Source organism: Cyanistes caeruleus, chromosome 3, assembly GCF_971803275.1.
Source record: "Cyanistes caeruleus chromosome 3, bCyaCae1.hap1.1, whole genome shotgun sequence".
NCBI classification, from domain to species: Eukaryota; Metazoa; Chordata; class Aves; order Passeriformes; family Paridae; genus Cyanistes; species Cyanistes caeruleus.
The window spans coordinates 4,194,759-4,215,623 of record NC_141703.1 but is presented as its reverse complement, the minus strand read 5'-3'; the positions used below and the strand labels follow the sequence as shown (position 1 = coordinate 4,215,623).

At 41.6% G+C, this 20,865-nt stretch overlaps 1 protein-coding gene and 1 long non-coding RNA gene across 4 annotated transcripts in view; one reads left to right on the top strand and one right to left on the bottom strand.

Annotated features, from left to right (window-relative positions):
• Positions 1-20,865, top strand: part of DSCAM (DS cell adhesion molecule) — a 437,468-nt gene that overhangs the window by 120,092 nt on the left and 296,511 nt on the right. The window lies entirely within an intron of this gene.
• Positions 1,968-19,402, bottom strand: LOC111943228 (uncharacterized). Of its 3 annotated transcripts, XR_015285360.1 has the most exons (5): positions 19,109-19,181; positions 17,576-17,603; positions 16,972-17,058; positions 15,446-15,661; positions 12,615-12,765 (listed from the first exon to the last, which is right to left on the bottom strand). It is a non-coding gene; the product is annotated as an uncharacterized LOC111943228 (long non-coding RNA). The 3 variants fall into 3 exon arrangements; XR_015285361.1 differs by lacking the exons at positions 12,615-12,765; positions 16,972-17,058 and adding an exon at positions 1,968-2,286; XR_015285359.1 differs by lacking the exons at positions 16,972-17,058; positions 17,576-17,603 and having other exon boundaries at positions 9,039-12,768; positions 19,109-19,402.

The following is a 20,865-nucleotide window of genomic DNA, read 5'->3' as shown; positions in this document are numbered from 1 at the left end:
GAGAAAGCAGCAGAACTTCTGCATACCAGAGGTATCATTCTGTTGACAGTAAAACATTCTTGGTGTCTGTCATTTGAGACCAACTCGGGGGTGAGAATCACCTGAAACTATAACCTTGCCTGATTTGTGGACTTCGTGTAGCTGTTATTTAGTTTTGGCAGAAGATATTGCCACCTTTCTCCTCCCCATTGCCATCCTCACTGAAAGAGCAGAGATAAATATTCCTCCTCTTGCTGCACATAATAGGACTATAAATCACTCTGCCCCAAATTTCTCCTGAATAATGAACCCCCTGTTAGAAACATCTCTGAAACTCTCACCTCTAAAGCCGAATTTTGGGAATACAGAAAAAATACTGGCTGATGGTGACAAGGCAACCAGGATATTGTAGAACACAATTCTCAGTGGCCAAATTCCCCCTGGCTCAGTGACACTAACTTGCAGTAAGGCAAAACTGAAGGGCCCCAGCTGATGGCAGAAGGTGACACTTCAGATGTGCTCACCACATCACACCTGCCTTGCTCTGGCAGCTGCAAGTCTGAGGGAAGGTGCTCTAAATGAGCCTCACGTGGTTTTTAATTCCAGGCAGCACCAAGGGCAGCTTTGAGCACTGTCAGCTTCAGAGGTGTTTTGTGCTGGTTGCTCAGGTGACTGTTAAATACTCAAAAAACTTCTCTGTCTGTACACTCCAAGCTGGTGGCAGCTGTGGGTCTGTTTATCGAGCACTTACACCTGTGTGCACTGGAGATAGAGCCTGCTTGCACAAAACTCTTTCAGAAATAGTGCAGATTTCATATTTACCTTTGCTAATCCGTGTGCTTGGGGGTCATATTGGAAAAGGGGATGAGCAGGTGTTGGTGGGAGCAACACCACTCATGCACAAAGGAACAGCCTGGAAGGTCAACACACCCCGTTTTGAGGTTCGTATTTTGGTGGTATTTACTTTTTATGAGCCTGTATGAAGGCAAGATTAAATAGCTTTGATTTTGAGACTGTAATTTATATAGCTTGGCTCCTATCCCCTTTCTAACACTAAAATTTTCTTTGAAGAGATGATACATTTGTTGTAGATGAAGTCTCTATTAATTTTTCTTTGTTTAAATCAGATTTGTGGAACATGGAGCACTCATTTTATCTCAAAGTGATGCAAAGTATTACGAAATATATACAGTAGCTAAATATTTACCTTTATTAATTGTTTTAAGTAGTACATAAATGAAGAAGGAATTGCTTTTAGCAAACTATTTAAAAAATCTCTGCCTTGCAGCTTTTCTTGTTTATTCTCTAAGACTCTGGACAACTCTTATGTTTTAAAAGTACATTCTCATATTCCCTATTTATTCCAATAAACTGTGATTTCCATCTATAAACACCTTCAGGCCTTATTTTCTTATAGTTGCAAAGTAAAACAGAATAATATTGTAGTAATGGCCAAATTTCGTATGCTAAAACAGAACAGTATTTTGAAGCACTAATGGCACCTAAATTTTTCTTAGTTTAATGGAGGAAATTAAAATTAAGATGGAGTTTTATGGAGACAAAACTGTTGAGGAGGCCTTGTGTCAGTGGTGCCTCTTGAGAAGACTGAAATAGGCTTTTGAGCATCCCTGCAAAGACAGAAGGAAAATCAGTGTTCTGCTCCTTCTCTGATCTCCTCTGTTCCCTCAGACTGATTTTGATCCTTCACTGTTCACGATGTTGCACCTTTAAACACCACATGAAATAGTTTTATCACCCAGCTGCCAGTGCCAAGAGTTATAAAACCATTTAAAGTGGTTGGAAGGGACAATACAGATCACCCTGATCCAGCCCTGCTGCCATGGGCAGGAAACCTTCCACTGGATGAGATTGCTCAGAGCTCCATCCAACTTGGGCCAGATTTCTAAAAATGAATAAATTTCTAAAAATAAATAAATTTCTAAAAATAAATAACAATAAATAGTAACAATAAATGATAAACCACGTGATAGGTGCATATAAGCCACATAGAAAAAGATACTTTTAATGTGTAGTTAGCAATATAAAAGAAATAAAAATAAAAAATAAAATTAAAATTAAAATTAAAAAAAAAAAAAAGAAAAAAAAAAAAAGAAAAAAGTAAGAAAATCAGTACAGGATGAAAATTCAGGGTAACACAGAGAACTTGGTGGCCTGGCAGCTGCCGAGTGGGGGAATAGCAAACACACTTTGCAGCAGGAGCAGCACAGAGCACTCTTCAGTAGTGTTTGCTTTACCTTTCCCAGTGTTTGTCAACAGCAGATGTGTTCAGGAAGCTCAGAATCTTGCCTGGAAGGGGAGAAGTGTGACTCAGTGAGTGACAACTGGTTTATAACTTTGAATAATAATTTTAAAAAAGCCATTCCCCCAACAAAAACAGTGTTAGAGGAGAAAAATCAGACTGAGAACAATGTGTCCTTCCTTATGAGCTATTTATTTCATACTGCATTTATATTTTTATTTAGAAGCCAATGGTTATCACAGACTTGTCTCACCATTCAAATTACACAGTTTAATCTGTATATTTAAAATTTCTTTACTATGCTATACATTGAATACTTAAACACATTCATATATTTTCAGTTACTAAAACCACAGGAATTTCTATTGCAGTCTTACCAAAGTGTGTTAAAATAGACAGTCATTGTCCCCATCCTTGCAAAAAATTGTAATAGCTGATATTTTCACCTCAGAGACTCTTTCAGGGAAACTGAAAATTTTGCAATTTCCTTTTAATTATCATATAAATTAGCTATGCTTCTGGGAAGGGTGGAGTTGGAGAGTAAATGGTAAAGGTTTTGGTTATTTCACTCAGTTGTTAATATTTTAATGTTAGCTGCCATCTGTAGAAGAAAATGAGAGTGTTAAAATTCCTGCATAGTCAAATGCCTCAGGGACAGGTCAGGAAATAAAAATTGAGGCGATATTTAGCCATTGCAGGGCCATGCTATAAATTACAAAATATTAAACGGCACAATCTTCTTTGTGGCAAGGCAAGACTAAAATGAAGGCAACAAAAGCCTACTTTAGCATCTCATACTGCAAGCAGGGACATAAACTTTTTCATAAAGTGTCATCAACTTTATTGAAAAGTTACCATCCTTGCAGGTTGTAGCACCTAAATTACAATTTTCAGTACCTCATTTTAGAATAACCTGAACAGGGGGTTGGGGAGCTGGATATATTCCTCACTCAAAAACTTCAAAAAAGAAATAAAATATGGAAAGAAAGAGCAGGGCCTGCATCATCTTAGTGGTTGCCTCTCTGATTGTATTCCCAAAACTGGAAGTGAAAGCTTTTCTCTTTTCTATGTTTTTGAGTCTATTTTTTAACAAAACACATAGTGGAAAAAGGATCTTCCTCAGTTTCCTATGATCAACAACAAACTCCATGTACAATTTGAGGCCCAACATTAATTTTGATTTATGAGTGTGAGGAATTTTCCAACTACACACTTGGGGTGCTTTTGCTTTTTTTTTTTCTTAATTTTTGCATTGCACAGCTGGTTAAAGCAATAGCAATGCTCCAGTCCCCCAGGGAAAGGTAAAAGGACAGCTTTGTGCCTTAAAGAAATTATAAAACTTAGGGTTTTTTCTCCTTATTCTGCCTCTCTCCACATTTTTTTGTAGAAATTTCTTCCTCCAGCATCCTCTGAAACCCTTTGAGGCAACTGAAGGCTGAAAAAGGGAAGAAATAGAAAAAAAAATAGAGACAAAAAGGATTAGGAAAATTTAAAAGGGATGATGGGAAAAAGAAATAGGCAGGTCTGTCCTGTCAACACATCAACAAAAATATGAAGGTTTGTAGTTCTAGAGCAGAAAATGGTATCCAGTTCCTGCTGGAAGCTGATGGCAAGTTTGGAGTGGAGAGCTGTGCTAGTGAAAAGTCAGTTTTCAGAGAGACAAGGGAGGAGAAAAAAGAACAAATTTAAAGAGATTTCTTTTTTCCTGCGGATTTGTGAATTCTCTGGGAAGGCTGCTATTTCCTTTCCCTTTTGAAGCTGTTAAATTGCACAGAGAATGGCAGGAGCTGGCGTTCAGATGTCACGTCACCAAAACTCAGCAGTCTGCAAAGCAGGATCCCTCTCAAGACTGTCAGTGTGGGATTTAGCCCACCACACACAAACATCTACATGGAAAATGTGTGTCCCTGAGCCATGTTATCTTCTCATTACAAAACAAGAGAAACAGACATTTCTATCATGTGATTTTTTGTTTTCACGAGTGTGACACTTCAGTTTGGTTAGAGAAATCATTCCCTAAAATCATGTGTGTTTATCCATCTGGTGTCAAGCAAGGCTGGGCTGAAGAACTTCACACATAGGTATTAGCAGTGAAGACATGGAATATCAGGAGAGATGAATCCAGGTTTTGTGCATAATTCTGAGGGCTCATGGTTCCCTTCATGAAGAAAGGATCTCCTGACTCCCCTCGAAGCATTGTGAGGGACAAGATTTCCTGATTTCCTTTCTGGCCCCTGTGGGAAGGCTCTTGTACCAATAAAATTCTTATGGAAAACCACATTACTCCTGAGAAAAAGACACTATGGAGAACAGAGTAGTGAGCCTCAGCCTGCCTGAGTTTATGTCAATAACTTTATCAGTAATCCCCTAATGAATGCCGTGGAGAAAGATTTTGTCTCCCGTATCATGTTCCACGGCTACCCCAATTGCACAGATTTTGGTAATGGCTGCAGGTGATTTGAACTGACAGGTTTAGAGGCACTGATACTTTGTGAAACCAGGACTTTCCTTTTAAAAGTGTAATTTGATTGTGTAATCCAAAGACAGCTGGAAGATATTGAATTTCCTTGCTACTTTAGAATGAACTATGAGGCCATGTGGTGGCCTCAAGCCACTGTCATTGCTTGAAAAACAAACAAAAAAAAAAGAAGTCCAATTCCCCCAAAATTTGGAATGTGTTGTGGTTATTTGTAACAGGTGTTTGTTTCCTTAGCAGGAACTTTTAGGAAATGGTTTTACTTTAAGAGAATCTTTTGAGGAATGCAGTGGAGAGCAATGAACAGTGGCAGGAACATCTGATGAGCTGTCCATAATCCCCATTCCCTGTTTCCCTGCACTGCTGTGAGGGAGAAGGGAGAGCTGGGAAGGAGGGAAAGGTGGGGGGAAGGTGTTTTTAAGGGTTTATTTCACTTCTCATTATCCTGATGTGATTTGGCTGGTACAAAAAAGTACAATTAATATCCCCAAGCTGAGTGTGTGCTGCCCATGATGGTATTTGGTGAGTGATCTCTCCCTGTCCTCATCTCAACCCATGAACTTTTACTGTGTTTTCTCTCCCCTGTCCAACTGTGGAGGGAAATGATAGAAAGGCTTTGATAGGTGTGGAGCATCCATCCAGGGTACACCCACTACACCATCCCTCATGGACAACCACTGATTAAATAATTAATGAACTAATTAAATTTAAACTAACTTAAAAATTAATTAAATTGTTCCTTTTTTAATGAGAAGACCCTCCATGAAAGACCCCCTTCTCTTTAGGTTTCTTCACTTCCAAGCAGAAAACCCAATCCAAGCCAGAGCCTTTGCATGCAGAAAACCATTTGTTTGCAGAGAATAATTCCTCCCCGGTGTTTGTCACATATTTATTTTGTCTCAGCACCATAAAAAGGGGTCTTGTTGCTGACTCAGAAGGAGCTCATTACAGAAAGACTTCACCTTTCAGCTGCAAAGGATGTTTCCTTGAAATGATAATGTAATGAGTGTTAGATCAGCCGTATGTAGCCGTTAGGCGATTCTTTTGATCGGCTGGAAATGCATTTGTTAAAAAGCTACTTTATTGATTTCCTGGCTGGTTTTTTGTACTGTTTGGATCATCTGTACACACACACACACATCACATCACATTTTCTACCACTTCAAAGCTGTTAATAAATTCACACTACTCAGGAGATTGAGCACGAAATGGAGTGAACTCTTTCTGTGGAGAACGATATTGTTCCAACTTTGATGGAAGGAGTCTTAGCAGCATGCTGAGTGTCTCCTTTAAAATATTTTTAAAACTATCTGCCACAAAGAGAGCAGAGTATGCTAAAGCAAAGGAATATTGCTCCTGGGGATATAAACATAGTGAGGGGTTGTGATTAAGCTTTGAGTAAGTCCAGAGAAGAAAATACCGCTGAGCTTGTAGAGGCTCAGTGTAGATCTTCTTCCCTGCTAACCTGCCCACATTTACATTTCCTACTTCATTGTTTTTATGATGTATTTGCAGTAAAAGTTTAGACACGCTGAGAGTTAAAGTGAAATGTGCTTCTACTGCTAGTACGATGCAAAATACCTCTAGTTAAATCACAGAATCAGAATCCCAGAATCCCAGAGGTCAGAAAACACTTCCAAGACCATCAAGCCCAATCTGTGACCCATTCCCACCTTGTCCCCAGCCCAGAGCTCTGAGTGCCACGTCCAGCCCTTCCTTGGACACTCCAGGGATGGGCACTGCAAAGCTCCCTGGGCAGCCCCTGCCAAGGCCTGGGCACCTTTTCCATGAGGAAATGTCCTGGGCTTTGTTGGCTTTGAATCTCTCGCAATTCCAGAATTCCAGTGATTGTGTTTAAGTGTGTTTTGTTTATTAGTTTTAAGATACTTTATCGTTTTATTTTTTCTTTCATTATGGCTTCAGTTTTGTTTGCTAACCTGCTGATATTCTTTTGGGATCACAGATCTGGGGAGCTCTTCTTGAATTATTTAGATGGGTCTTGTGACTGAAGCTCTTATGGAACTGTTCTAACTTCTGTGTTGGAATTCATCATTGGTTCTCTGGCTAAGGACATTCACACATCATTTCCTCCCTCTGAGTATAGTTACTAACCTGTATTTCATACCAAGGTGATGCCAGCATTATCAGGAAACTTTTACACCTATATGAAATAAAATCTACAATTTGCTGATGTATTTACGAGGCCATTCAAATGATCATGCTGCTTAATTAAGGGCTTGGCTTTGGCTGAGTCCAGGGTGCATTATCAAATAACAAGATGTTGTCCTGACATGAATTTTAAAGTTTTTTTTCAGGTGTTTAAATTAAAATGCCCAAAATAAAGCTTTCCAGTCCTGTGAAATTCTTGCAGATTTCAGGTATAAAATTATGAAAATTAAATTACTCAAGAGGACTTAAGCATATTTTTGGTATTTTTTGCATAAGTGTTCACATATGTTCAGCATCCAAGGAACCCTGAGCATGAGGAATAAAATAGAAATATTTAGCAGAAACCATTTAAATTTCCATACCTGACTCCTCTATCTATAAAATAGGGATAATAGACTTCCTTGCCTCTCAAAAGGATTGTGAAAATAAATATATTAAAGATTGCAAAGAACTGGAGTATTATGGTAATTGATACCATATGCCCAACTAAGATAGCTGGGGACAATTTCTGAAGAGGCAGGAGTTTTATTCACAGATTCCCAGAATCATTAATGGAGTAAAGGACCTTTCAAATTCTCCTGGTCCAGCTCCCCACAAGGAGCAGGGCTGATAAATCTTCCCCTTCTCAATCTGAATGTATGAATAGTAGGTATCTGACCTTGGAAATTATTGAGGGTCATTAAATGTGCTTTTCAAATTTTATTTCATTGGCAAAATCAAAAAAAGCCAGGTAAAAAATAGAACAGTCTTTTCAATTCTTGAAAAGGTACAGTGAGCAATACAGGACAGAGTTTGATGCTTTTTTTATTTCATTTGTAAAGTCTTCAGTATTGAAGTTTTTAGATTAATGACTTGTGAAATTTGTTCAATGTTAAAATCCCTTGTTTATTTTTTCTTCAATTTGAGGAATATCCAGCCTGATGATTGTAATCCCAGAGCATTTTGATGTCAAAAATCAGTATTTGTCACTGGGAGATAAATATATTTCACAGAAAAATATAGGGGACAATAAAAGAAAAAATAAAGGACAGTCTCTGTCCTTTTGTTTATTCTTTTCCTTTTAAAAATAATTGAGATCTCTTTCTTCTAGGATGCTTCTTTAGTTTCCTGGATTTAGATGTATTGATAGAATGAAGAAAACCACTGTTATTTCTGAGGGAGGAGTTTTATTTCTGGACTTGTGGCAGCTTTTTAAGTAGTTGAATTTCTTCTTATAATTCCTCCTTGATCCCAGGAGTTTTATGTTAAAGCATTTACAAAAAATTTCAGATTAATCTCCTAGGCTAGTGGATGACTGAAGCCAGTCAGTCTTTAAAGTTTATCCTTTTGTTGGTGATCAAGGTCATTTTTAGGTGAAGTCTTTCCCAAGTGCCGCTTGGGGACTTAGTTTAGGGGTGACCATGGTGGTGCTGGGGTGATGTTGGGACTGGATAATTGTGAGTGTCTCTTTTAACCTTGATTCTCTGATTCTGTAAAAACAAAAACAAAAAAGCAAACAACCCCCTACACCCCAAAACTAATGCTGAGTTTTAATAACTGAATATTTATATTTTATTTCCTGAATATTTATATTAAATTGTGATAGTTTTTGAGACAATTATTCACCTGATAGATGTACTTTTTTAAAAGGCATGGTAGACCTATGATATTTTGATCAGTTGATCTGTTTGTACAGTTTCACCTTTCAGGGACCAAAGCATCATTTTTATAACTGATATTTTACCCTTTGATCATCTGTCACTCTCATCTCCCTGTATTTCTTTTCAGATCATTGAGTCCTTCAGATATTTAATGGTGTGCAGAGAGCTCCTGCCCCATGTTTCTCTCTTTTAGCTAAGCCTCATTAAGCATATAAAAATATATTAATATATTCTCACTGTTACTTTTCCATATAAAAAGTTGCTTTCTCGTGACAGGTATGTCAGGAGCATAAGTTTAGTATATAAGGTGGGATTAATGCCCCATTTCTCTCTCTCTTGCATGCCCTGGACAATACCCAAACTGGAAAGGTTTTTTAAAACCTGTCCTTCAAAGCAGAGGGGTTCATGAGCTTTGGAAACTCATTCAATGTATAATAATTCTGAAGCCAAACAAAACTCATGATCTAGCTCTACATTTTGTTTGTTTGTGGCAGATTTTTTGTTGGGTTTGTGGTTTTTTTTTTTTTTTAGATTATGTGCTACTGACATTTCATCCTCTTCTTTGGTCTCTTCACTGTTCTAACTATGTGGGGAATGTGCGCTTCCCACTGGAAATAGGGGTGGCACAAGTGTTTGTTAAAACTGCTGTCCATTTTGTTCTGACTACTGAAAATTGTCATGTGTCTGATCAGGTTAAAACCACAAGGACTGTTCATGAACGTGCACTGTGGCTCAGAAAAAAACCAGAAGGAATGCGGAGTGGAGTTTCAAATGTGAGAGGGGCAGGGAGGGAGGAGAAGTCACCTGCTCTCAGTGATGTGTGATGACTGCTAAAGAAGCTGGAAGGTGGCACAACCAGCAAAGCACCTGCAGCCCCCCAAAAGGGTCTGGATCTCAAAGGTTGCAAAGGTCTCAGTGCTCAAGAAGAGATGAGAAATTAAATCATGGAATCATAGAATGGTTTGGACTGGAAGAGACCTTTCAAGGTGATCTAGTCCAACCCTGCAATGATCAGGGACAGCTTCAACCAGATCAGGCTTCTCAAAGTCCCATCCAGCCTGACCTTGAATGTTCCAGGGATGGGGCATCCACCAACTCTCTGGGAACTATGCCCCAGTGTTACAACACCCTTGTACAATTTTTTCCTTATATCTAGTCTATTTTAGTTTAAAACCATTATCTCATGTCTATGACTCCTAGCTCTTCTCTGGACCTGCTCCAACAGGTTCCATGCTTTTTCTTGGACTGAGGACTCCAGAGATGGATGCAGTACTCCAGTGGGATCGCAGTAGAGTAGAACATAGGTGCAGAATCACCTCCTTTAGGAGACTATTTAAGTCTCTCTACTGATTTCTTCTGCAATAAAAAGGTTTTCTTGATCTACACTAAGTTTCCATTTCCACTTCAAACTTGGGACCAGAAGGAACAGCTTTTGTTCTTGAACTGTTCCCCGGTGTATCCAAATCAGTAGTCTGCAGTCAGCACGGGTGAAATCATGGCTGAAACTGTGTGTCACTCAGTCTCTGTGCCAAAAAGATTGTGGCAAATTAGAGCTCAGATAAAAACGTTAAAGAAAGCTCCCAGGTAATCTGACATTCTGAAAATGCACTTTGCTGTGAATAAATAAAAGAGCAGGATCTATCTTGCCTATCATAGACAATGTTTAGGTTTCAAGAATGATTTTAACATGAAATAAGTATACACTCAAGGAAAAGCTTCGATAATTTCAGGAAAATATAATAAAATCTGTAAACTATGGCCATGAATGTTAGAGTGCTTAAATTTTTTTAATTTTAAGAGTGTCTCCTAGGTCAAAGGTAGCCTGGGCTGATATAATTGTTATAATACATTGGGAAGGGATGTGGTCATTTTCCATTGCCTCTCAGTCTACTCCTCAGGTACCCTTCTAAAATGTAAGCTTAGGACACCTAAGGGTAGTGAAGACAATGCCAAAATCCCTGAGGCAAAATTCCTGCACCCTGTGATAGGAGAGGTGAGGTTAGATGCTGATAATGTTCATGAGAAATGTTCTTATGTAGGTTAATCGCTCTCTCAGAACAAGGGTAAGAGTGTTTTCTATTCCACCTGGCCTTTTTCCAATTTGCTTAATGTAATCAAAGTTGCATCAGAGTGAGCAGAATGATTGCAGCCAACTTAAATGGTTGTTAGATAGGGCTCAGTGGCCACATCTCCTCTGGTAAATAAAACAGGAGCAGGGAGTGAGGTGGAGTGCCAGGCTGTCCTGTGCTGACTGTGCAAACACTGCCTGGTTCTCACTGGGCTCTGGGCCATGGCTTTGGCCAGGGCTGGACAGATTCTACAGCTCAGAGGAGACCAGCTACTTCCCAAGCCAAAGTAAGGACAAGACTGCCCCAGGGATGGGTCCTGTCATCCTTGGTGGTACCACTCAAAGTGCATGAGAAATCCCATTTTTCATTGGTTTCACTGAATCCCATTTGTGGACTCCCAGTCCCTGGAGGTCTCCAAGGCCAGGCTGGATGTGGCTCTGAGTAACCTGCAGTACCTTCAGGTACTGAAAGGCCATAATGGTCTGGTGGAAGATGTCCCTGCACACATCAGGTGTTTGGAGCTGGATAGTCCTTAATGTCCAATCCAAACCATTCTATGATTCTGTGAGTATCATTTATGACCTAAATGATAAAATGGAAAAGGGTGACAAAAGTAAATGAATTCCTGTGTTATTTGGATAGAAAGCACATTTCTGCTGGTGGGCAGCAGAGCAGCAGTTTGCCTCAAGAGCTTTACCAGCCCATGTCCTGCTGACTGAGTATAAAGACTGTGTTTGTCCAGCATTATTCTCAATTTGTTTCCTTGTGGAGCCACTTCTTGCCAGATAAGGAGAGAAACGATGGAAGTCTAAACAAATATATCTTTGGGAGAACAACCTGATGGCTCAAAGGCCTTGCTACAGCCAGTGTAGCATGTTCTTGGGTGGAGAATTATTATTCATATCTGTCTGAATGTTTTTCCTTCTGTGCCTGTGGCCAAAGATGGGCAACAGGGCTGGGGAAGGGTCTGGAAAACATCTCACCCTGTGAGGAAGAACTGAGGGAGCTGAGGGTGTTTATCTGGAGAAAAGGAGGCTCAGAGGGGACCTCACTGCTCTACACAACTCCCTGACAGGAGGGGCACTGAGATGGGGCTTGGCCTCTTCTGCTGCGTCCCAAGCGAGAGGATGAGAGGAAATGATATTGAATTAAACCAGGGAAGTTTCAGTTTAAGTATTAGAAAGAAATTTTCACTGAAAGAGTGATCAGGCATTGGGACAAGTTGCCCAGAGAGCTGGAGTCACCATCTTCAGTGTTACAGAGGTGTCTGGATGTGCCCCTTGGGGTCCATGGGGTTTTTTGGGGGATAATGGTGGTGATGAGGTGAGAGTAGAACTGGATGATCCTGAAGGACTCTACCAACTTTGATTTTAGGGAGCACTGAGCAGTTGAGTTGCTGCCCAATTTTCAGTCACAAAAGTCACTTAACAAAACACTGCAATTCCATCTCTGATTAGTCTTTAAAGACTTATGAGGTATTGTCTAAATTCATGGGATTTGACAAGGGGTGAAGCTGAAATACCTCATTTAAAATGTTAAAAAAAATCCCAGATGAAATAAGCTAAAAGTGACTCAGGGAATCTGATACATTTTCACTATTCCACAGAGACTTCTTAGTTGGAGAAGATGATTTATTAATGAATATGTGAAATCCTGGGACCACTCCTGTTTTATAGACTCCATTTTCACACGTTCTTTTCACACACAAATGTGTCGTAAACTTAGTTTTACCTCTGCCTTTCAAACCCATAGGAAATGCTTACTGAAAAGAAAGAATAGAGCTCAAGGCCAGAAACCTGTCAGTGTTATAATGAGGAGATGTTCTGTGCTTCCTAACCCTTTCTGTCTCCAAGGGAATGTTTTCTCCTCCAAGGTGAAATTTTGGAGGGCAAGTGCATGTGCATGTGCACACATAAATGCTAATGACAAAGGCTCAGCACAAAATCCTGTTCTTTCCCCCCACCTCCAGCTAAAGCACACTGGATTCACAGGATTCAGAGTCTGCTGCCGTTCATACTTGCCTGGAAAATGGCCACGTTTTAGAACTCACTGACCCAGAAACGGGAGAAACAAAATCAATCAGTAAGTCAGTGGCAGTGAATCTGACAGATCCCAGTGCTCTGCTGGCATGGGTGATGTTCTCTGCTTGGAGGTTCAGCCTTAATGATAACACTGCTGGGGAGACAAAATGGGAATGAGAATGTTGTATCCCCATGTTCTGCAATCACTGGAAACAGATCTGGGTAAACAAAATTCTCAGTGCTCGTTTAAGTGGTTGTGCAAACTTGAAAGATTTGCTAAAGGAGGACAACAGCCCTTGTGCTTAATACCTTAAAGGATCAGTGAAACTAAGTGGTAGCATTCTCAACATCTTAATCCTTTCCTTTTTCTTAATTTTGTAGAGGATGTTTTGGTTTTGCTTTTCTGGGATTGTTTTTTGCCATGCAAGTGATTCAGAAGAGCATATTGTGCAGTATTTATCTAAGAATCAAGGAAGGACTTGGCTTGGAAGGGACCTTTAAAATCATCTTTTTCCACCTCCCTGCCATGGGCAGGGTCACTTTCCCTATCTCAGGTTGCTCCAAGCCCTCTTTAACCTGGCCTTGGACACATCCAGGGATGGTGCAGCACCATCTTCTGGGAAACTGGTTCTAATGCCTCACCACCCTCACAGGAAAGAATTTTTTTCCTAATACCTAATCTAACCCTATTTTCTCTCAGTTTGAAGCCATCCCCCCCTTGTTCTATCACACCAGGACCTTGGAAATTGTCTCTCTCCATCTTTCTTCATGGCTCCCTTCAGGTACTGAAAGGCCATAATGAGGTCAGCCCAAAGCCTTTTCCATTCTGAACAATGGCAGCTGGGCCAGCCTTTCCTGCCAGCAGAGCTGCTCCATCCCTCTGCTCATCCTGGAGCCTCCTCTGGGCTCTCTCCAGCAGCTCCAGCTGCTCCCTGGGCTGTTCTCTGCTTGTTCAGAGAGTAACAGAGCAGGAAGGTTCCCACACCATGTACTTGGGAGCTCATTGAGAAGGTTCCTGGTAGAATTAACCTGAGCTGTGCAATTTCATGCACCTGTACAGCAAAGCATGGCTGGTGCCAAGAAGTCATCATTTGTACCAGGGAAGTTGAGGAACTGCAAGTAGTTAAATTATGTTGCCAAATAAATGCATTAAATGCCAGAAAGAGGAAAACACACCTTTCTAAAAAGTCTGATGTGTGTTTTGATGCAGATAAATGTCCTTCCTAGCTCCCTGAGGAAAATGCTATTGCTGTGTTGGGTGTGAGACTGGGATATATGGCATGTAAAGATCATGCACTTGTGTATGAACTTTTTTATCTCCGTGCCATTTTCTTTTCTTTCTGTCTCTTTACTCTCATTGTTTGCTGCCAGGACTGAATGAGAATTTACCCTGCTCTGATACATGATTTATGGACTTCTCACAGCTTTTTGATTTCTTCCCCCAGTCTTATTTTCTTATGGTAAATTTTGAGGAGCTATGTGTTTTCATCTAAGTTGAGTAAATGTGCACACAAGATAAAGAAATGACTGATGAATTTTGCAGTTTCAGTGTAAAACTATTTCTGACTCAATTGTTGTGAAAATGGAATCATTCTTCTTTCTCCATTTCCCTAACTTGAAAATGTTGACTCTTTTGAAGAGCTGAATCCACCTCTATTTGAATATTTCAACTTTGGGGGAAAAATTAACTGAATTGAGTGCCAATGTAAATGTTTTCACACGAAACAAGGTGGATGCATGTGCAGGGAAAATGCATTAAAGTGACAGTAGGTGACTGAATGCATCAAATGGAATCAGATTTGACGTACACTGAATTACGACAGCAGTACGTTAACTTTTTATATTGTGACTGGAAGGGGAAGAGATCTATCAGTATGCAAATTGACTTCATGCTAAACCAAGCATCTTCTGGTATGCAAAATTAAAGTGTTTGTATGAGGCTTGTAGTCCAATTCAGGTTCAAAGGGTTACTTTGAAGCAACATGTGGTGTATCAGCAGAAATTGTCATGGGCAAATATTGAGCGAACATCTGCTGGTACTGAGTTGCAGGAAAGGTGGGATATGCTGGTCTTGTTTTATGTTTTATGTTTTATGAAGAACCCAAAGAGTAACTTTTGACAAGATAACCAGATGCTCTTTAGAAATATAGCAATATATCTAGAGAGTAAGGTAACTAGGGGGTGTTGGGAGGAGGAGCAGGCTTGGGATGAGCAGCAGAGGTAGCACTTCACACACAACAAAAATAGCTCTGTGTTCACGGAGTGCTGCATAAACTGGCTATGGTCACTCAGCCACATGGGAAATTCTGTGTACAGGGACTTCCTGAGCAGGGAATACAGAGATGGAATCAGGATGGGGTGGAACAAACTCTACATCAAAGGAAGCTGCAGCAGAAATAAGCACAGGAGCTTCTGCACTGTTCTGCCCACCTCTGCAATCACAAAGAAGAAACAGAAATCAAAATGCCCTTTGGAGCTTTTCTGGACTTGCTGATGCTAAAAGACAGAGGTGGGGGAGCCTTCCAGAGTCTGAATGTTTCTATTCTGGGGGTGGCAGGGGAGCATTTCCTCTCAGCTTAGCACTGAGGAAAGCTGGGAAATGTTCTTGTGCTGGCCACAGGAAATATAGCCCACAGCCAGACACCATAACTCTCTTTAACTCAGGGATGTTATTTTTGGACCTGTCATGGTATCTGTCTCTTCTTGTTCTTTACCATACCTAATGACAGGAAAATGGCCACAGGGTGCCCTGCTCACATGTTTTTCAGTGTCAATGCAGTGCCCTCTGTGCTCTGGAAGCCTCTCTGTGCCAACAGGAGGATGTTACTCACCTGTGGTTTATTTTGCAGCCATAGGTGAGGGGGGAAAAATGTGGTTTCAGTTTGATACTGCTCCTTCAGCTGGCCTTCATTCTGGCTTCAGAATTCACTTTGTGTAGAGAAAGGAGGACAGATGCATCCAGCTGTGATTTTTAGATGCCTCTTTTTTAAGATGCCTCTTACAGTGCTCAGGATTCTGGGGGGAAGGCGTTTTCTCCTGCTTCAGTTCTAGGACAGAGAAGAGTTGTTATTCCATTTGGTTCCTTTTTATGCAGTCAGGAATGCCTGTCTTCCCTGGCAATAACGATTTGTTTTTTTGGCACCTGCTTTGGCAGGCAGCCAGATTACTTTCCTATTGCCAGCTTAGAATCTCTGCCTTAGTGTGCATCACAATCAGGTATCAGGTTTGTTTTCTGGAATCCTTCCTTCCTTCCTTCCTTCCTTCCTTCCTTCCTTCCTTCCTTCCTTCCTTCCTTCCTTCCTTCCTTCCTTCCTTCCTTCCTTCCTTCCTTCCTTCCTTCCTTCCTTCCTTCCTTCCTTCCTTCCTTCCTTCCTTCCTTCCTTCCTTCCTTCCTTCCTTCCTTCCTTCCTTCCTTCCTTCCTTCCTTCCTTCCTGCCTGCCTTCCTGCCTTCCTGCCTTCCTGCCTTCCTTCCTGCCTTCCTTCCTTCCTTCCTTCCTTCCTTCCTTCCTTCCTTCCTTCCTTCCTTCCTTCCTTCCTTCCTTCCTTCCTTCCTTCCTTCCTTCCTTCCTTCCTTCCTTCCTTCCTTCCTTCCTTCCTTCCTTCCTTCCTTCCTTCCTTCCTTCCTTCCTTCCTTCCTTCCTTCCTGCCTTCCTGCCTTCCTGCCTTCCTTCCTGCCTTCCTGCCTTTCTTCCTGCCTTCCTTCCTGCCTTCCTTCCTTCCTGCCTGCCTGCCTTCCTGCCTGCCTTCCTGCCCTCCCTCCCTCCCTCCCTCCCTCCTTCCCTCCCTCCCTCCCTCCCTCCCTCCTTCCCTCCCTCCCTCCTTCCCTCCCTCCTTCCCTCCCTCCCTCCCTCCCTCCTTCCTTTTCTCAAACAAAACCAGGAACATATCCTGAGATATTTTGATATCCTTAATCAATTTACAAACAAGAAAGTTTTTAGCAGCTAGTGAAGTGCATTTTCTTACACATATTTCTGGTGTGGATCTGTGTTCACTAAAAAATGCCACAGCTCTGCTAAGAATGATAAGCCCCTTCCCTGATATTTATTTATTTTTAGAAATGGCTGTCTTCCTGCTGGGTACAGGATCTGAGGATCTGGAGTTCTGCCTCCAATAATTGCCCCAAACACTTGGTGTGTGGATTTAGCAGTGGCAACACAGGTTAAATACAACCTGGGTAGTTTAATCATTTTTCATATTACCTGCTCTTGCATTTTAAATAGTACTGACAGTGCAGAATATTATCTATCCTCCACATTTGATAGAGTTGCTCAAATGATGCTTTGTGATCCAAGTAAAACTGACAAGAGCATTACAAAGTAGGAAAGCATTACAAGTAGAAAATAAACCTTCACTGACCACAAATTGGGTGTGAGTTGTATACAATTTGAGGGAGTCTTCTCTCTTGTTGCAAATGGTTTGCACATTCCAGTTTCTTTCTTTTGCCTAATGAAAAATGCCTCATCAAACATGCTTTACATCTGAGATCAGTGCACGTTTAACCAAGAGTTAATTAAGTTAACAGGGTTTGGAAACGAACATAATGCACAGTTTGGAATTTTCATTCTGGCATGATTTGCATTTGGCTGAAACACCATGTAATTGGCAAAGCCCCACGAAGGTGTGTTGCTCTTTTCATGCTCTAAATGAATGTTAACTGTGCTGGGGGCTTTGGATGACTTAATTGGTTAATTTTTTCTGGACATCCATAGAATGTGGGTGCATCCAAAGCTAAAAAGAATCTGGCTGTGGAGGCAGTCAAAGGAAGAAGAAAAGAGGTTACTGGGTTAAAAGCAGTTTGGGCAAAGAAGGTAGGGAAGAGATGCTGCATCTGTGAGCACTGAGTTGCAGAGGAAGCAGTAGGAAACCAAACCCACGCAGACTAAGCATTCAAACTGCCTCGTTTTGCCAGGGGCCAAAGGATGCACTCTGATTTACTCATTAAATGGAGGCTTTTACTCACTTCTGAATCCTTAAACAGATGAAGAGTGCTGGAAAAAAAAAAAAAAAAAGTTTGAAATTCCGGACAATTCTCTTTTCAGTGTTTGCCATGTTCCACCCTCTTTTACCAAACAAACTAAAAATGAAATAAAGAAATGGTGATGCCTTGCCAAGAGCTCTGCTGTTAGAAACAACAAGAACATAGCATGGGATAGGCATTGTGCTTCCAGGAGTGCAGAGGAAGGCTCAGAAGGGCCAGGCTGCCCAAGGGAGCAGAGGACATGTGAATGTGGCCTCTGAGCAGGGCCAGCACTGAGCAGTGGAGTTAATGTCACTCTCTGCCTGTAGTGTACATCAAGAATGCCCAGCTCAACAGAGCACTTGGTAAAAAAACAATAAATCCAGGCTGTCAGGACAGGTTCCAGTTTCTACTTCCTACCAATGTCTGCTTCCTCAATTTCCTCCTGCATCAATGCTCTTCTAGCAAGGTCCTGACCTGCTGTCCTTCCCTGTCTTCTCTCACCCAATTCAGAACTGTACCAGTTTATTTAGGAAAAAGAGAGATCCAGTTTTCTTCTGGGACATTCTGGTCTAGAGCTGGTTTTGTTTACCTGTGCACACTTTGGCCAGCTCAACTTGCAGCCAGCCAAGGGTGTTCTCCTGGCTTCTTCTCCCAGGGAATAAGGGACAGTGCAAAAGGAAATGGCATCAAGCTGCACCAGGGGATGTTCAGGCTGCACATCAGGAGGAATTTCTTTGTGTTGACAAGCGCTGGAAGGAGCTGCCCAGAGAGGTTTGGAGTCCCCATCCCTGGAGGTGTCCAAGGTTGGGTGACAAGGTGGGCATCAGGCACAGGTTGGACTCTATAATTTTGAGGGTCTCTTCCAACCTCAATGACTCTGGGATTCTTTGAGCCTAACAGCTGCTGTGCCCTTTCCAGATGGGCTGCAGGCATCCTGCAAGGGTGTCACTGTCTATGAAGACATTTCCATCCCTGGAGAGGAAAACCCAGTGTGGGGGATGTCCCATGCTGTTACTGGGCTGAACGAGCTGCTTTGTAAATCCACTGTTGGCATAGGCAGGAGTGAGTGCCTCATGCCACTGGGCTATGTGTGTGGTTATATTTAGTTTTTTGGGTGTCTGAGAGTAATTTTAAGGATTTTCCCTAGCATACAGGCTTGTAAAGTTTGAAAAAAAAAACCCAACCAAAACCCAACCCTTAGAACAAATCTAGTTTAAGGTGCAGCAACGCTATTTTTGTGCCGCGTTATTTGTTGTTTATCACTTCGCATTTCTCATTGGCCTTTTTATTTCTGGTTTCTTTGTGTTTACGGTCTCCCAGACTTATTAACTCCGCAGTGCCATCCTGCTTGGCTGGTGGTGACAGGCTGTCAGAGCGCTGCAGATCTCCCCGCTGCAGAACCCCGTCAGTGACAAACACTGACTCATCGCCTGGCGCCGGCCCAGAGCCACCACTGGCAAAAATCACAAACCCGACCTCTGAGGAGTGCCCAAAACTCCTTCAGCCTCCCCTGTGCCTGTCTCTTCCACTCACCCCTGCTCCCACAGCCGCTGCTCCCAAGGTGACTGAGCCGTGTTCCCCGGGCTGCAGCGGGTGCCGCGCTCCGGCGCCACCGAGGCCTCCTTGGGGCCTGCGCAACGGAGCAGCCATTAATGGATCTTAATGTTTTCTGCCTTTGCCTTCTTCCCCAGTTGTACTTAATCTCTCTCTCCACGCAGCTGTTGATGCTTTTTCTGCCTAAAAGCAGAGGCCAGACAAAATTTATGGAATAAAAAGTAGTTCTATTTATTGGAGGGCCTTCAGGTACATTTTGGGCACATGAAGCCCCCACCAGGGGCTGCACCCAAAATGGACCATGGGTCACCATGGGTTTTCACACTTTTGTAAATTTGGTCCATTTGCATTTTGGGGGTGAATCTTCCAATTACAGCTTCAGGTAATGAAGTCATTTGCCCCAAGTTTTCCCACCCCCAACTCACTTTTGTTTACATTTCTCAGGGCCTGGGACAGTGAGGTGCCCTTGATTCCCAGGCCTGGAGAGGAATTGTGTCTGACTAAAATGAGAACAGCTTGCACTGAATATGGAGTTTAGAGTTATCCACTAAAGAATTGCAGGATTACAAATATATGAAAAGCATAAAAGATAAAACCCTAATGCATCACTGTGTTCTCTAGGAATCCCGTTGCTCCCAGTGCCAGCTGTGCACTTGGGGAATGCTGGAGGAGCAGTGAATTCTGCACATCCCTGGGAAGGGTTACAAACAGGGACATTACTGGTGCTGCTGCAACTCAGAGCAGCTGGAAAAAAAAATCTGAAAGCTTCATTGCATTCAGCGCCTTAAAAAAAAAAATAAAAAAAATTAAATCAGTTGTGTGGTTATTTCATTGCTGAAAGGTTTGGAGGGTGGTCACAGTGCAGTGAAAAACACTACATCAAGTTGATGGGAAGAACCTAGAGGAGGTGAGCGGTGTCACTTGCCAGGGGAACTAATTTTATTTTCCAGAGAGGGAGGAAAAAGGAAGGTCATGCAGTACAAAGCTGGGCAAAGGCTGAAATTGCATTTTGCCACTTAATTAACAAGCAGCCAATCTATAACCTGTAGCTGTCCTGCAGCCCCATAATTGGGAGCTGAACCTGTTTTCTCCACCCCTCAGAGCTGCCCACACATGGCTTGAGGTGTCAGTATGTGACAGATCACCAATGTAGGACACCTGTGCTGTCCCTAGCTGATCAGTTTAATTCCCTAATTAATTATTGATAGGTTCCGAGGCCTCCATTGCTTTTATTTTTAAAATTTAATTTTCATTAATGATTGGAGGAATTAAATGGTTTATTTGAAATAAAAAAAGTAATAAAAAAAAAAGAGGCATAAAAGAGTTATCCTTAATTATTGGGGATTTTTTTCCTGGGAAATATTTGAATTAATATTTCAGAGAACATCATTAAAAACAACAAAAAAAGAAACCCACAAAACATCAGTCTCATAAAATGATGAAAATGGAAGAAATGCTGATGAAAAACACTAAGAAAGAGAGGGCAGATGAATCTGGGGGAAGAGCATTTCAAGAAATGGATGCCTGCTCTCCTCAGAAGGTCTGCTTCCTAACCTGCATCTGCAGGAAGCACTGACTGGAGAAATGAGATGACAGCTTCTCCCTCCCCCCTCTGACTGTGCCCCTGAGGACTAGAAGATGTTTAATTTGATATGCTTTTGAGTCCTCCCTCCACCATCTCCAATCTCCAGGGATATTTTATCACTCAACACTGTTAAAATTTAGATGTTGTTATC